Source organism: Mirounga leonina, unplaced genomic scaffold (genome assembly GCF_011800145.1).
Source record: "Mirounga leonina isolate KUSES-001 unplaced genomic scaffold, KU_Mleo_1.0 Mir_53, whole genome shotgun sequence".
Classification (NCBI taxonomy): Eukaryota; Metazoa; Chordata; class Mammalia; order Carnivora; family Phocidae; genus Mirounga; species Mirounga leonina.
The window spans coordinates 9,209,452-9,226,090 of NW_023270807.1; the positions used below are offsets into that span (position 1 = coordinate 9,209,452).

The 16,639-nt window shown below is 46.6% G+C and overlaps 1 protein-coding gene across 2 annotated transcripts in view; it reads right to left on the bottom strand.

The window, feature by feature from the left end:
* Positions 1–16,108, bottom strand: part of TRERF1 (transcriptional regulating factor 1) — a 200,554-nt gene extending 184,446 nt beyond the window's left edge. For both annotated transcript variants that reach the window (XM_034991501.1, XM_034991500.1), the window contains exons 1-2: positions 15,960–16,108; positions 15,457–15,538 (exon numbers count right to left, since the gene is read on the bottom strand). The gene's annotated coding sequence lies outside the window, so the exon portion shown is untranslated. The remainder of the gene's footprint in view (positions 1–15,456; positions 15,539–15,959) is intronic.
* Between the last annotated feature and the right edge of the window lie 531 nt (positions 16,109–16,639).

Genomic DNA, 16,639 nt, shown 5'->3' on the forward strand with positions numbered 1-16,639 from the left:
GTCGCTTAACCAACTGAGCCACCCAGGCGCCCCTGGAATGTTATCTTTAAAGGATTAAAAAAGGCAACCTAGACTTCTATACCTAGTGAAAATATCCTCCAAAGACAAAGGTGAAAGACATTTTCAGACAAACAGAAATTGAGAGAATCTGGCACCAGCAGACACCTCCTACACACACACACACACACACACACACAACTAAGGGCGTTTCTTCAGAAAGAAGGAAATTAATCTGAGAGAAGAACATGAGCATGGTCATACAGGAAGAAATGAAGAACCCCAAAAAGAGTAACTATGTGGATTAATCTAAATTGTTACTGACTTTTTAAAACAATGTCTCATGGGGTTTAATAGAGAGAGAGAATTAAAATCACAAGACCACCAAAGGCATAAAGGAGGTAAAGGGAGCCTAAGTGTTGTAAGTAGCTTGAACCATCCAGGAAATGGTTAAAGGATTGACTTAGGGTCAGCTCTAAAAACAAACACCTCACACAAAGAAAGCCTCCAACTATACAAAGATACATACATTGAAAAAAATACTAGAAAGAAACACACCACTTTTTAAAAACAGAAGTTCTATCTAGATGATGGAATGCTGACTGGTTTTCATTGTCTTTATACTTTTCAGCATTTTCAGGAGGACAACTTTTTTCTCTATTTGGTTTCACACCAAACTTGTACACTATTATACTTGTGGGAGGTAAAAGCAGCCTTCATTTTCTTATAAAGTTTCAAAAAGAACAAATTCCTAAAACTTTGGGCAGGGATGCCATAATTCTGCAGTCAATTATTAGCAACAATTATTCATATGAGTGGAGAATGCTGTTCACCTGCCAATACAAACCAGCTATCTGACACATCCCGTGGCCTGGGCAGGGAATGACTGCTCACACAGTCTGTGTGTGATGAGAAGAAAGCACTTCTCAACTCTTTGTTGTTGTTTTTTTTAAGATTTTTATTTATTTATTTATTTGACAGACAGAGAGAACACAAGCAGGGGGAGGGGCAGAGGGAGAGGGAGAAGCAGGGTCCCCGCTCAGCAAGGAGCCCGATGCGGGCTTGATCCCAGGACCCTGGGATCAGAACCTGAGCCGAAGGTAGACACTTAACAACTGAGCCACCCAGGCGCCCCGACTTCTCAAGTCTTTGGATAAGCATGAAGAAATTCTAACTCAGTTGAAAGAAGCACTTTTGATAATAATTCAGGTCATTTGCACGGTCTTTCCACAATAGAAATCCAAAGATCTTGCTAAATTAATAAATAGTCGTTATCATGCAACAGACATTTGTACTCCACCTTGTAGAAGGAAAAAATTGAGCCCCAGAGAAGAGCTGTAGTATACGGTTGAAAGGGTAACCCATGCTACACAAGAATCACCATTTTTTGGAAAATCATATTAGAGCTGATGAGGTGAGGTCAGTACTCTCACACGCTAGTAGTATGAATGAAAATTAATTTTTAAAAACATTTTGAAGAACAATTAGGAAATATAACTGAGAACCTTAAAAACACCCATTATCGGGGGGGTGCCTGGGTGGCTCAGTTGTTAACATCTGCCTTCGGCTCAGGTCATGATCTCAGGGTCCTGGGATCGAGCCCCGCATTGGGCTCCCTGCTCAGCAGGAGGCCTGCTTCTCCCTCTCTCACTTTCTCTCTTTCTGTCAAATAAATAAATAAAATCTTTAAAAAAAAAAAAAAAAAACCCACCCATTATCTTTATCATAGCAATTCTCCTTTCCAGGAATTTATCCTAAGAAAATTATCCGAGATGTGATCAAAGATTTACGCACAAGAATGTCCATCGAAGCATTATTTATAATAGTCAAAGTGATAAGCTAAATTTCTAATAATAGGAATTAGTTAAATAAATTCTGGGACCCAGTGCCTGGTACACAGTAGGTGCTCCATAAATATTTGTTGAACATAAAAGCCATATGAGAATATACTAAAAAACTATGAAAAAAAGGATCCAAAGAATATTTAATGAGCAAGATATTAACATTATATCTCATTCAAAATTAGCCCAATACTATTTTAAGGCATAATACCATAGCTAATGTCTACTGAGAACTTACTAAGTGCCAGGCACAGCCCCAGATGCTTTACATGTATCATCTCATTTCATCTCACTCAACTCCATTATTTCCATGGAGTGAAGGATCTTGGATCCAAAGCCAGGCAGTCTGACTCCAGAACTTAAACTATTAATCACCAGACTATGCTGCCTAGAAAAAATGCTGGAAGGAAATTATTTTAAAAGTAATAGGAAGGAATTAAAGACAACTGCTTTTTTCTTTCTAAAACGTACCAATATTTTCCAAATGCTCTATAATCACCACATACTATTTGTAGTTTCTCTGTCCTAACTAAAAAGTTCTATGAACTTTCACTTATCATTTACACAATTTCAGTGAAAAAGTCTTAGCTCCAAAGGAGTTTTGAATCATGTCTTCTCCAGGTCTTAAAAGCAGGAGAACGTCGTATAAATCTGAGCCATACATTCTGACCAGGAAATCGGATGGGCTGAAAGTCCACTCGACAGACCATGGAGCCCATGACCTCCACTACACAAATACATGTCTCTCTCTGGCTGACAAGGTGCTGACTTATACACATATTCTGCCATTAGTCTTCCCAATGACCCCTCCGAGTAGATCTGACCATCTCAGGAAAGGGAGGTTTAGGAAGGTGAAGTGACTTTCCCAAGGTCATGCAGAGCACTCCAGCTCTGGTCAATGGCCCAGCCGCCAACCATTCCCCCAAATCATGTCGAGCAATCGGGGCAGACCTGAGAGCATGTCCAGGCCCAAGCGCACCTGGAAGTTAACAAGGGAGATCTGTGGGAGACACACACACACACACATCGTGCCCAAAACCCAGATACAGCACTGGGACCCAACCATCACAGCGTTTTGCTCCTTCAGAAAGCAATTACGCAGAAGAGTAAAGTTTGTGGCTTTGTATTTGTCAAAGCACTTGTGCATCCTTTCTCTCCTTTGATTCTTAAAATAAACCTTTTCAACCAGGAAAGCAAAGGTACTGAGAATAAGGGAAACGAGGCTCTGAGAGTTACACTGCTATCCAGGAGTACCCCTCGAGGGTCAGTGTGGTGCCCCTTCCTCCGTATTATCCCAGCCACATTCTGAACTGAGCTCAGGCCACGCTGACTGGTAAGGCAGAGTGGGAGGCAGGATGAGGAAGGGGGAAGAGCACCTGCTTTTATAGTCAGCCAGGTCTGGGTTCCCGGGTTTGAATCCTTGCTCTGCCATTCCCTAACCACGAGACCTTGAGCAAGCCTGTTCATCCCTTTGTGCCCCCACTGCCTCCCCTGTATAATGAGGATAATGATGCCTTCCCCGTCGAGTTGCTGTGAGGCTTAAATGAGGTCACATATATAAAACGATGGCATGCGTCCGCACTTAGGAGGGAGCTGTCGCATTCTGCAACGCATCCTATCCCCAAACGTGCACAGCGTGAGGTCACCATGGCCAGAGCACCTGACCTCCCCTTCCTAAAGAAAATGATCCTCTATGCTTCTCTAATTCTGCCATCCTGGTTCCTTTCCACTACCTCAAAGAGCCTAGATTGATCTCAGTTACTTCCCAGACTCCTTTGCAAAACTCTCTACAAGCTTCTTAAATTTAGGCCCCCAGAAGTGTGCTCAGAGAAGAATCCGTCATGGGCTGAAGAAGACAGAAGGCTGAAATCCCAGAAGAAACCCTGAAGAGAAACGAACAGGTGAGCACCCAAGACGAAAGAGGGTGAGGGTACCCAGGAGAAGTGAAAGGGAATGCTTTCTGTAGTTTCCCTAGAAACCAACGAGACAACCAAACCAAACCAAAATGGAGACAGAAATGGTAGGAAATCCTAACTTGGCAAGATGATGATGTTACTCTTCTAAACCCAATGGCACAGCTTAAGAGTGCAGACCCTTCCCTTCCTGCTCCTGTCCTCTGAATACTTTCCTAACTGATCTCTCGGCCTACAGGCTCAGCCCCTCCAGCCTGTCCTCCATACCTCTGAATGACCTTTCTAATACAGAAATCTGACTTGTCCACATTCCCCACACCTCTGCTCACTCCAAACCCTTCCATGACTCCCCTACTGCCTACAGGGTCAAGGCTAAGCTTCCTATCATGGTATCTCATCCTCCCAGCCCAATCCCTTTTCACTTCTCCAGCCTCGTCACCTGCAACTATCACTGGGAACCTCGTATGTGCCGGGCCCTGGCTGGGTGCTGGGGACACAATGATAAGCAAGATGTGGCACAAGAATGAACAAGACCTAGCTCACGCCCTTTAGAAGCTGAAAGTCCTTGTGGGCAGACAGACACAGAAAGGGATCACTGCAATCCAGATGGACAGTGGGATGGCGACCCAGCCTGGGGTGCACAGGGAAGGCCTCTGGAGGAAGTCGGAGCGAGCCAGGTAAGGGACAAAGGAGGAAAACATGCCTTGCAGGAGAAGCCTCAGGGCAAAGTTCATGAGCAGTGCTACCTTACAGAACTTTCTGCACTAATGGACATGTTCTATATGCATGCTCTCCAGTATGGCAGCCACTAGCCACATGTGGCTACTGAGCACTTGACATGGGGCTAGTGCCACTGGGGAACTGAATTTTTTATTTTATTTAATTTTTAATTAACTTAAACTTAAATGGCCATGCATGGCTAATGGCTACCATATTGGACGGCACAGTTCTAGAGCATTAAACTGAAGGTGATGGAAAATAAGATTAGATGGATAACCTTTTTTTTTTTTCCTCCTAGAGAGAGAACTTGAGGCAGGGGGGAGGGGGGAGCAGAGGGAAAGGGAAAGAATCTTAAGCAGACTCTGCACTGAGCCCATCATAGGGCTCAATCTCATGACCCTGAGATCACGACCTGAGCTGAAATCAAGAGTCAGACGCTCAACCAACTGAGCCACCCAGGCGCCCCCCGATGGGTAAGCTTTGAGGTGATGCTTCAGTAAAGCCAGACTATATGTAGCTTCCTATACTCACCATGCTATCTGCTAGTCCCTCCCCCCCTTGCCTACCTGGTAAGCCCTGACTGAACCCACACAACCCCACCCATGTACCACCTCTTTCTGAAGACTTCCCTGGCTGCTCTACACAGTCTCTCCCACTGACTACTTCTGCAATATGATCTTTTTCTAGGAAGCATCACTGTGTACCAGATTTATATGTTCTCCTGACTGTCCCTACCAGACTCTGAGCTCCTTCTCTTACTTGTCCTGATATTTCCGCCACTGGTAAAATCCGGGCATATGGGAAGCACTCAAAAATGCTCGAGGAAGAGGTTGTCAGCCCTGACAAAGTCACTGTAGCTTGGCAGGATGGGGAGGAGGGCACTCGCTCACTTCTTCTAACAAAGATGTGAGCCATTAACCTTGATCTTCCTCAGAAAGACAGCTCTGTCCAGGGGCTCAGGAAAGGTTCTCATGAACATCCTGAGCACTCTACCCTTCACGGTCAATGGCAGGCTCTATTGTGGTAGCTCTATCTTGTCCAGGTTCCTAGAATGTAGGCCTCCATACAAGGAAGGTGACTTGGCAGTCTTTGGGGCTTAGGCCTGGGTCTGGAGACCAGCTTGGCAACTCAGCACCTGCGTGTCCCTAAGCAAGGTGCTGAACTGTCCAGAGCCTCCGTTTCCTCAAGTGTAAAGTGGGCATCCCATCTGCCTCGTATAACTGCTGGAAGGCAGAAGTGACTAACACATCTGCACAGGGCCAGGGACACACAGTAAGCGCTCTGTCAACAGCAGCCACTACTCCTAAAGCGAGCTGAAACCCTCATTTGGGTACCCCACAGCATATGCAAATTCCTGAGCCCCTAAATAAGGCTCTTCTTGGTGCTCTCTGCTGGGATGCAAGGGATATAATCCAACCTCTGACTCACAATGTGTTGCCAAAATTCTCCTTGAGTTCCCAAGAGAAAATTCATTTTAATTCCCTCCAACTTTAAAAATTAAACAGTCCTTACAGCATTTTGGGGTGGCAGGGGTGACAATGGAGACCATGAAATCTGACAAGCAGCTTTAAAAAGGTTACAAACTGATCGGAGAAAGAAAGGAGAAGGCAGCTGAAGGGGGTGAGCAGGGGGGGATGGAGACAATCCCCTGAGTGTCTGCTATTATTGAATACCCCAACTCTCAAAGCAGCCGGCCGCCCCCTCCTCCACCACGCGAGCTAAGCTCTGTTAATGAGAAAGCGGAGCCCTGCCTACATTTTGCCACAATAATGATTTCCCCGTTGCATTTTTACATGCCTGCCGCTTTATCAGAGCAGAAGTAGACATATATTTTCAATAAATCCCTCTCTCCTTCCTCCTCCCCAACTCCAGCTCGCCCAGTAAATGTTGTTCCCTCCGCGCCCTCCCCCAACGCAATCCCAACCCTGGAGCACAATGAGTTCCACTAATCAAAACAGAAAGAAAAAGAAAAATGGAAAAATCACAGCTGCTGAAAAACAGCATTCGCTACAAGTCAAAGCCCTCCACATTTTTTCTGCACGCAGCATTTACTTCTTCAAGGACACATCACCCCCGCCCCATCAGAAATCTTACGTAGAGTTGCTCCCGGGAGGGGGAGGGGCGGGGAAAGAAATCTAATATTCACTCTCTTTCCTATTTTGACTAAGCCAGCACAGACAGAAATATAGATAAGGCCTCGAATAACTGATTTAACAAAATGTCACTTATTAAAAGGGATGGGGGATGGGGCTGCACTTGAATTTGAGAGCTCAGTTAAACCACCCCAGCTAAAGGCTGCCAGGCCGCGAGAGGCAAGGGGGGAGGAAACATTCTCTAGCCTGGTCTCCTTCAGTGGCTGCTCCAGAGCTGACCCTGGTGGCAGAGCGGCCTGGATTTCTCCCTCCAGTGAGAACCAATGGGAGGGCGGGGGGGGGGGGGGGGGGGGGGGGGGGGGGAACCAGGGGGGGGGCAAAAAAAAAAAAAAAACAAAAAACCCAGGTGATTCTTAAATATATAGGCATTTATATGCACCAACTAGTGCCAGGTGCTGGGGGTACAACAGTGAGTGATGACCCAGTTCTGCCCTCCGCAGGGCAGTGCAGAAGTGGTGAAAGACACACCTGGGGGTAAGTATGACAACAGCATCCTAAGAGCCCGAGCGAGTCCCCCCGTGGCCCACTCCAGCCCTGGCCCGTGACCAGGCACACGGGGTACACGGGGCCCTCAAGAGAGAATGAAGGAATGAGCATATGCACACTGAAATTGCTTGAATTCCATAACGGTTTCTAAAGAAGCTCAGACTCTTCAAAAGAAGAGAGGCCTCTAAATGTCCTTACCTACTGTGGCTCCCCATAACACCCCCTCAGTTCGCATGTGTTCACCCAATTAAGAAAGAAAAGTGAACGAGTCCCAGTACTTGAGAATCAGCCTCATTACTGGTATCCTTGAGTTGAATTTTAAGGGAGTTTGGTATCTCCCATTGTGATGACATCAGAGGGAACTCAAATGACACCCCCTATTCAAATGCCTTGGTGATCAACTCCAACTTTTTTTTTTCTTTTCCTTTTTAAAACATCTTTCAAAGAAGTTAGGTTGGAGGTGGTTTCCCAAGATGAGGGGAGAGGCCCTCAGAGCAGTCCTTGTTATGACAAAGACCCCCCCCCCCAAAGGGGTCCTCAGGAAGCTTTCTGAGGTTAGCAAACTGCTCAGGGCCCAATGTGGCCAAAGCTGGAGCCTGGAAACTAAAGGCCAGGCTGTCTAGAAACAACCATGGCTTGTCCAGGTTCCTCCACTTAGGAGCCCCACAAAAAGGACAGGGCTAAGGGTAGAAGGCTGATGGAGAACAGCCATGCAATTTGTTAAAGTCAAGTTTTGGCTTTAATTATGAGGCAGCCTTCAAGCTATGTGCTCCAGAACGAGCTAGACGATGGAAGTTTTTTAAAAAATGTAATGCCCAAAACATGCTTAAATCATCTGAGTCTTTCCAACTAAGGTCACTGGGAGAAGCCCAAAGTTCCCAGATGATCGTCTTGGTTTCCATGATCTCTGCATCTATTCAGTACCATATTCTTACTTAATACTGCATAGTATTATCTATTCGAGGGTGCACAACATTTGGAGACCATTCAAATTCTGGCATTAAACCAGGATGCTGGCTGGACATGTGACTCTGGGTTAATCACTTATTTATTTTTTTTTTCAATTCTACTTCTTGAGCCTCACTTTCTTCAGCTGTCAAATGAGAATATCAACCTCCCATGGTTGTTGCTTCTGTTGTCAGATAAAATAAGACATGCCAAAGAGGCTCTGGACCAATAAAAAGCAAGGTAAACACTGGTTATTTCAATGATGGCATCCATTTCCTCTCTCTCTGATTTTTCGTTATTTTCCCCTTTATGAAACCAAATTGGTATCAGTTCCACTGATCTCTCAAAACTGACATCTTGTATTTATTATACAAACACAAGAAGTCCTATTACCCACAGGTGAGCAAAATCTCAGTAACAGCTGCATCTAGGTGACAGGTACAAGGGAACTCATTACACTAGCCTGTCTGCTTTTGTTGCATGTAAAAGTTTTCCCATAATAAAAATTAATTCAAAAATAAATAAAGCCTCACCCTCTGGCTCAGAGGTGAGAGGTTTGATGAGTGAAAAGCACAAGGTATTTCTTAAAACTGGAAATGACTTTTCCCGCACAACAGTATGAGAAAGGGCTGAGGGCTGTTTTTTAGGTAGACTCAGCTTTATAGAACAGGCTTCATTTGCAAAACAAACGCTGAATGCAAATGAAGACCTGCCAGGACCCTCCGACCACAGTCCAGCTTCCTGAGGAGGTTCAAGACTCCCCTGCACCCAGGGCACAAGCCAAGTGCGTCTGTCGCCTTGGGTGGGCAGGTCTCCAAGTTTAAATCCGGGATCAGAGTCTGAACCGAGACTGCCTAGCCTGTCACCGCCAGCCACTTCGGATGCCAGCCTTCCGACGGGAGGAGCACTTTCGCTACCAGGATCCCAGAGGACTTGAAACCTCCACGAGGCGGGAACGAGAGTGGGAGAGGGCGTGGTGAACGGAGGTTTGGGTAGAAGCCCTGGGAAATTAAGGGAAGCGTTTCAGTGGCTGTCAGGTTTTATATCTGAAAAGGAGATCTGGCTGAAGATCAATTCACCTCGCGCGATGCCTCTTACAGTTTACATAGCACTTTCCGTCCATTATCTGATGCCATCCTCAAAAGTGAAGAGGAGAGCCGGCAGATGGTACCACCCGCTCTTTACAGATGCGGAGCCAGGCTGGGAGGCCGCCTTGGCCAGAGCCAGGCGACCACGAGGGCGCTGGACCCCAACCCAGATCTTCAGGCGCCCTCCTCACCCGCCCACTCCCATGCAGACCCCACGGACGGGGACCACCCAGGCTGGCAGTCTGTGGCATATTCTCATGAAAGGCTGCCCGAAGGAGAGGACTCTTTTTTTTTTTCTTTTTCTTTTTTGGAACTTCTTGCTCAAAACCTATGACAAGGTGCCCACCAACTTTTGAACAGGGTTGAAAAATCACAGATTTTTTTTTTTTCCAATGGTAGTTTTCAAATAAATCTAGCATGAGGCCCAAATTACTTTAACTGAAGACTCTTCCTCAAGTGAAAGAATCTGCTCAGTACTGAAGGAATGAGCATATATATGCACACTGAAATTGCTTGAATTCCATAACGGTTTCTAAAGAAGCTCAGACTCTTCAAAAGAAGAGAGGCCTCTAAATGTCCTTACCTACTGTGGCCTTACCTACTGTGTACAGAATTGCCTCTGTACTGCTCAGTAATGCAGTCAAATGTTGAGGAAAAATGCAGTACAATTTTCTGATGCAGTCTTAACCCTTGAAAGTCTCCGGCTGGCGTCAAGTCCTGAGCCCAAATCCCTTGCCCAGGAGGCTGCAGCCTCAGCCTGGAGCACAGCTCCCTCAGCTTCTGCTCATCTGCACCTGTCTTCTCAGGTTTTCCCTCAGGCCTGGATGGAAGGCCTTCCCCCCTGGGGAAAAGGCCAAATCTCCCTGAAACCTTCTCAAAGGCTTTAGTCAGCTGACCCAATCCCACCCACTGCTCTCCTCAATCCCTCCCTCTCCAGGGTCTTCCCCATCAGTACACAAAGGCAACACCAGCACCCAAAAAACCCTTCCCATTATGCACATGTCCTTCCAGCTCTGTCCCCCTCTTGCACAATCAAACTTTGCCAAAAAGTTGTCCACACATGCTATGACCAGTTCCTCACCTCCCAGTCCCCGTGCCAACCCCTCCAATCTTGCCCCTACCCCATCCATTGCACTCCACTGAAGCTGTTCTCTGGAAAGGCCTCAATGGCTTCCATTTTGCCAAATAATCCAGTGGTGACTTTTCTGGCCTTACCAACCGCATGAAACATTTAACCACCACCCCTCCCCAACAATACACCAACACACACACACACACACACACACACACACAGCCTTTCCTTCTCTCTCTATAGGCTCCTTAGGGCATCTCATCCAGTCTCCTGGATTTAAATACCACTGATGGCTCCCACATTTTATCTCTTGCCTGGCCACTCCTCTGGTGCTGGACACCACTCTCACACTGCCTGCCTGACATCTCCACCTTGAGTCTAACAGGCACTTCAAACTTACGGAGCCCAAACGGAAATAGCTTGATTCCATTCCCCTCCCACTCCCAATCTTCCCCATCTGGGCAAACAGCACCACCCATGTACCCAACTGCTCAAGCCAGAACCCTCAGAGCTATCCTAGACTCCTTCTCCCCAGCCAGCATCAAACCCATCAGCAACCCTGCCCCTTCTACCTCCAAAGTGCATCTCACACCCACCTGCTCCCTCCACTCCCCATCACCTCCTCACCTGGCCTGCTCTCCAACTCCACACCTGCCCCTCTCCACCACTGCAAGCCAAGAGTTGGGGGTGTCACTTCCCACTGGAAACTTTCAGTGGTTTCCCACTGCACTTCAAATGAAACCCAACCTTTTCAGAGGCCTCCGGAGTCCTGCACTTTCGCCTCATGCTGCCCTCTCTCCGTCCCCCTTGTCTCAAGCCTGTGCCTCTCTTTAGATCCCCCCAAAGCCAAAGTCCTTCCACACGGGCTCTCCTCTTCCTGGTGCTCTCTGCCAAACCTCAGAGCACCTCTTTAGGCTACTTTAGCTGCGTAAGGCCAGGTCACTCTTCCCTGTGGTTTCATCAAAGCATTTATCACATTTTGCAATATATATTTCTGTACGCATCTGCCACCCCTCTGGATGGTAAGCTAGAGGTTAGGGTGGTGGAGGGGAGAGGGAGTAAAATATGTCTATTTTAATTATCATCATAATCCCAGCCTTAAGACAGTGCCTAGAATAGTAGGTGCTCAGTAAAGTAGCTCTTGAACCAAGGAATAAAGTAGATCCAATTACGGCATGAAAATAATTGTTACCTTCTAGGAGCCCAGAGTTATCACTGCCATTTAGGCACACGGGTTCCTTCCCCCGACCTCTCTAATAACAACAACAAAAATGTTTAGTGTTGTTGCACTAACAGCCCAATAGCTCAGCATATCCCACCCATCCCCAGCTTGTCGTCTTTCGACGAGGAAAACACAAAAACCATCCTCTTGCTCAGCAAACCCAAATTAACCAAAAGACCTTATAAGCAGATACCATGAGTACTTAAAAATTCTTCGAAAATATCACAAGGTCTTTTTGTTGTGCATTTTCTTTAACCCAGAAGAAAAGATTTATTAAGAAGCCATGGGATCAAACTTACGTTACCAGGACTGTATTATTCCTTAAAATGCCACAGTACCCTTGGTGACAAGCATATGCCAATTAACTGGACACCAAATACTTCTGTCTCCCTCTCCCCACAAAAGAAATCAACTATGTTTTACTTTCCCCTTTATTTCTTTGGTTCCCTGCCAACATGCAAATTCAGAAATATTAATCCACAAGATCCCAGCTGATTCTAATCCTCCCTTCTCCCTAACCCACACAGTTTTATGAGGTCATAAATAAAATGAGCTGAATTCAACTGCTTTCAGAGCAGAACAACCAGCATCCATTCGTACTGCCTGGGGTCTGAGCCACTTGTCTGGATCCTCACTTTTCATGTCAATGTTCAAAGTCAATAAAAACATCAAGAGCTTTCCCCCCAAAAAATGCCCATGGTGAAAGACAAGATATCCCAGAAATGACAGGCATACAACATGATTATTATGAACTCTATCACAAACATGACCAAATCCCAATTACCCGTATGTGAATTCTCCACAGAAAGTGGGTAAAGCCACACTGGGCTTTCTGGTGTCCCCCTCCTCCCCAAGACTACCTCCTCCTGCAGCCTGGGAATAACAGCTCAATTAACCTTAGACTTGAACAAGCATAATTAACAGGTAAACCAGCTGGCTGGAGGGGAAACTTCCAAGATTAACTGAAATTATTTTGGGTGCCTGGGATTATGTGCCCCCACGCTCTATTAGCACATATAATTGGGAAACAAGCATGCACTTTTTTTTTTCCAAGACAGTGGCAGACTTTCATTAAGTATTTGCTTGTATTTGACCATCAAGATTACCAGGCTATTCAAGAGTCCTTTTTGGAATGCCAAGGTACAAATCCACTCTCTCCGTGAGAAGACAAAAACAGAAGTTAATCAACTCGTCCTCGTCTGTGAAGCAATTTGGCCATTGGCCCAGGAAGAGCTTGTCGAGACCTCTTGAGACCTCTCTCCACAAGACCCAAATCAGAATTTCAGAGATGGAAGAAACTCATGGGTCAAATATGCATTTTTAAGATAAAAAATCCAAAACCCAGAAATGGCTAGAAACTGGTACCCTCCCAACTTTTCTCATCAGCGACATTTACTCCCTGCTTTGAGAATCAAATCACCTTAAAAGTTCTTTGTCGCTTTACAAATACTGTAAACTGAGCCAACTACCCAATGCAAGACAATAGTAACACTTTCTGATTAATCGACTTGATGGAGAACCCTTAAACTTTCAAAAAAAAAAAAAAACAATGCTTTTGATTATTATGACCAACCTACCTACCAAAGGAGGAGGAAAAGAATGTTACAAACATGCTTTGCTTTTGTGACCACACATTTTATTATATAAGCAGCAGTCCGCTCTTTTACTATGAAAGCTCCTACTTCGCTAAAAACCACAGGCCCAAGCCAGTTAAAGGAGACAAAACTGAATACTTTTCACACAGTTCATAGAACAACTGTTTTCACAGCAAGCTCACATAAATGCTATGTGATATTAACACATGCCTGCTATGTGGAAGCCGACTTACCAAGCTGTGAAAAGACCCATGTTCACTATGGAACCTGCAAAATTAATATTCTCAATGCCCATAAAGCAGAAAGGAAATGCTCTTTTTTTGAGATGTCAAGCTGGCTTCTAAACAATCCTTTGGCGAAAATGGACATGCCTAAAAGGGCGGGGCCCCAAGAGGTGTGTCACTCCCGGTATCAATTCCTATAAATCAAATCCTGACAATCACCACAATATTTTAAAAAGAATGAATTATGATTCATGGGCCTTCAAACCTTTATTACCCCAAGAACATTCTCAGCAAAAAGGAAAAAAAAAAAAAAGCTACTGTGACTTGATTAATGGCCAAAGCAAGACAATAAAATAAATTTCATAAATATAAGAAAAAAAACTGAATGACCGCTCTTGGCTTCGAGGGTAGGCACGTAAATAATTCTTCTACCCCGGGATAAACACACATAAAGATTTTGTTTACCCTCCCAGGCTAAGATTCTCAGCAGGGAAAAATACCAGTGAATTTGTTTAACTAAGACCTAGTTAGGAGTATTTGACAAGTGGCAATAATATTTAATTCCCAACAAACTCAACTCTCAAGCTGCCAAAAATCAAATTCTCAATCTGGAAATCTGATGACAGGAAGGAAAGAAGAAAAGCACTGTCCATCAGTAACATATAGGGAGAGCTTTTTTTTTTTTTTTAAAGATTTTATTTATTTATTTGAGAGAGAGGATGAGAGGAGAAAGAGAGCACATGAGAGGGGGGAGGGTCAGAGGGAGAAGCAGACTCCCTGCTGAGCAGGGAGCCCGATGCGGGACTCGATCCCGGGACTCCAGGATCATGACCTGAGCCTAAGGCAGTTGCTTAACCAACTGAGCCACCCAGGAACCCTAGGGAGAGCTTTTTTTAAAACCCACTTTTTCCCCTGCTAGAATTGAGTTCGTCCACAGAACTGCACAAAGCTTAACCAACTTTAGTTAACCACACATATAGGGTTTACTACCTGACCCTACCAAACATGTCTGGGTTTGAGTCCCTGGAGCTAAAATTATCCTGGCAAAGTTAAAACGCCCAGCATAATCAAGGTACCTGAGAGCCAAAACCTACAACTCATCTGCAGAAACCAGCAGGCTGAAGACCAGGAAAAGAGAAGCCAGGAGAAGCAAAGACTGCTGGTTAACTGGTTAAGCTTGGAGTCCTGCTTGTTATTCTTACAGTAGGCATCAAAACCACATTTTCCATCACCAGATTGCTTTCTTGAAACGGTAAAGGATGCAGAAGATTGGTACCAACTGGTAAAACTTAAAACTCTCTTAAAGCTCTCCTCCATGGCCTGCTAAAAAGTGAACCCAGCCGGCTTTCGAGAGGCATTTTTTAAAGAACTCTTCAGTCATCCCTGGCTTCATCATTCCCAAGTATCACGTCCACGTACTTCACCAGACAACCCAGGCCACGCTGTGAGCCACCCGCTTCAACACTTCACTTGCCAAAGCCGTGTCTCGTCTGGGGAAGAGTTTCCACAAAGCTGGCTCTAACAGACCAACCGAAGGCACACGGAGGAACCAGCAGTCATTTTCTTTAACCTAAGGATGGCAGACGCACATGCTCCAACCCAGTGCTGGCCAGAGGCTGCCCGCCAGGTGCTCTCGGCCTCCGCCAGTGAATGGGTGGTTTTGTGTTATTCTTAAATATCTATTTCTTCAGCCCACCAGCAGTAACTTCCCAGATTCCCAAACTGAAGTTAGGGAGTGAAAGGGGCAAGCTTACCCCCTTACACATTTCTCTTATCTGGGTGGCCACTGTAACTTGGGGGAGTACCCAGCCCCCAAAGAGCCTACAGGCGCATATCCATACATATATGCATCATGTCAAAAACCCCCAAAGGCACATCTCTAGGGTCCTGCGGTTTCTTGGCTGGAAGAATGAAGGCTTTATAACATCACAACCTTCAATTGCAAGCCCCACCACCACCACCCTTTAAGCCGGGTCTGCCAATTATAGCGCCCACCTCAGCCCTCCCCCTTTGCTGGGATGCTGGACAGCCCGCAGAGGGACGAGGGAAGAGGGGAAGCAGAAAGAAGGCCCTGCTAACAGACTGAAAGTAAAGAAGTGGGGGGAGACTTTTCCCTTCCCCTCCCCCGTCTTTTCACGGAGCATCCCCCAACTAATTTTTTTTTTTTTTAATGAAACTTAATAAGCTTCTTGCCTACCTTGGCTGTTTCTGCAACAAGTGCATGGGCAATCCGACAAGACCAGACTCCGCTTGGGGGGTGAGATGGGGGGCGAGCAGAGCTGATGGAGTAATTTCAATATTAATTTATGTCAGAGCCGCCTTCTCGAAGCGCTACTCACTTACAGTACTGCCCTCAGCCTGTAAACAAATATCGCTCCGCCAGGAAACATACTCCCAGATGCAAGCCCCTTCCCCAGCAGGGAACAGGGCCCTGCGCCGCCCCCACCCCACCCCCAACAGCATGCTCCCCCACCCCGGGAAGGAAGCTCTGGGTTTCCAAAGCACCAACCCACCACCTCCGCCACCACCCCAGCAAGAAACTTACTCGGTCCGTCTACGCCTCCACCCTCCCTTCAGGAAATCTACTCTCCATATGCATTCAGCCTCCCCGCAGGAAATCTGCTCCCCCCTCCCCCCTTCTATATACATGCACCCCTCCCTCTCCTCCTCCCCACGCGCCCTCCCCAACCAGAAACTTACTAGCGTGCAAGCGTGCAGGCTCTCCTGATCCTGGAAACTTACTCCCAGATATAGCGCCCGCCAGCCCCCTTTCCCGGCCCTGCTCCCTTTCCTGCCCTCCGCGGCAAGCAACTCCAAACTCTCCGCATCCAGCCACTCTCCCTCCCCGGTGGAAATTTGCAGCGCGGGGCCGCGCGCGTGCATCCACCCTCCCCTTCAGGAAACTTACTCCCCATCTGCATGCACCGCCTCTCAGCCATCGCTTAGAGGGAAGGGGGTGTGCTAGGGAGACAGAAATACATATGTATCTCTCGCCCCTCCCCCGGCCGCAGCCCACTCGAGGCCGAGCCGCGGTAACCTGGCCTTACCTTTTGCATTGCTCCCCACCCTCGCCCCCTCCCTTAACCCTCCTTATCCGCTCCCCGGCGCCCCCCTTTTTTCACCCATTACCCACCCCTAGCAACCGTTCCCAAGCTCCTCTCGGCCTTTTTTTTTTTTTTTTAATCCAGGATGCAAATTCCTCCCCTGTCAGCAAATCGACTGTCAAATTATTTTCTTGCAAAAGGAGAAAGGCGGGGTTGGGGGGGGGTGGGAGCAGAAGCAAAAAGGGGGAGGGCGGGGGAAGGGAGAGAGGGACGGGGGGGGAGAGATATCCCTCCGCAGAGCTGGGTCTGGCGGCGGGCGGGGAAGCAGGAAGTAAG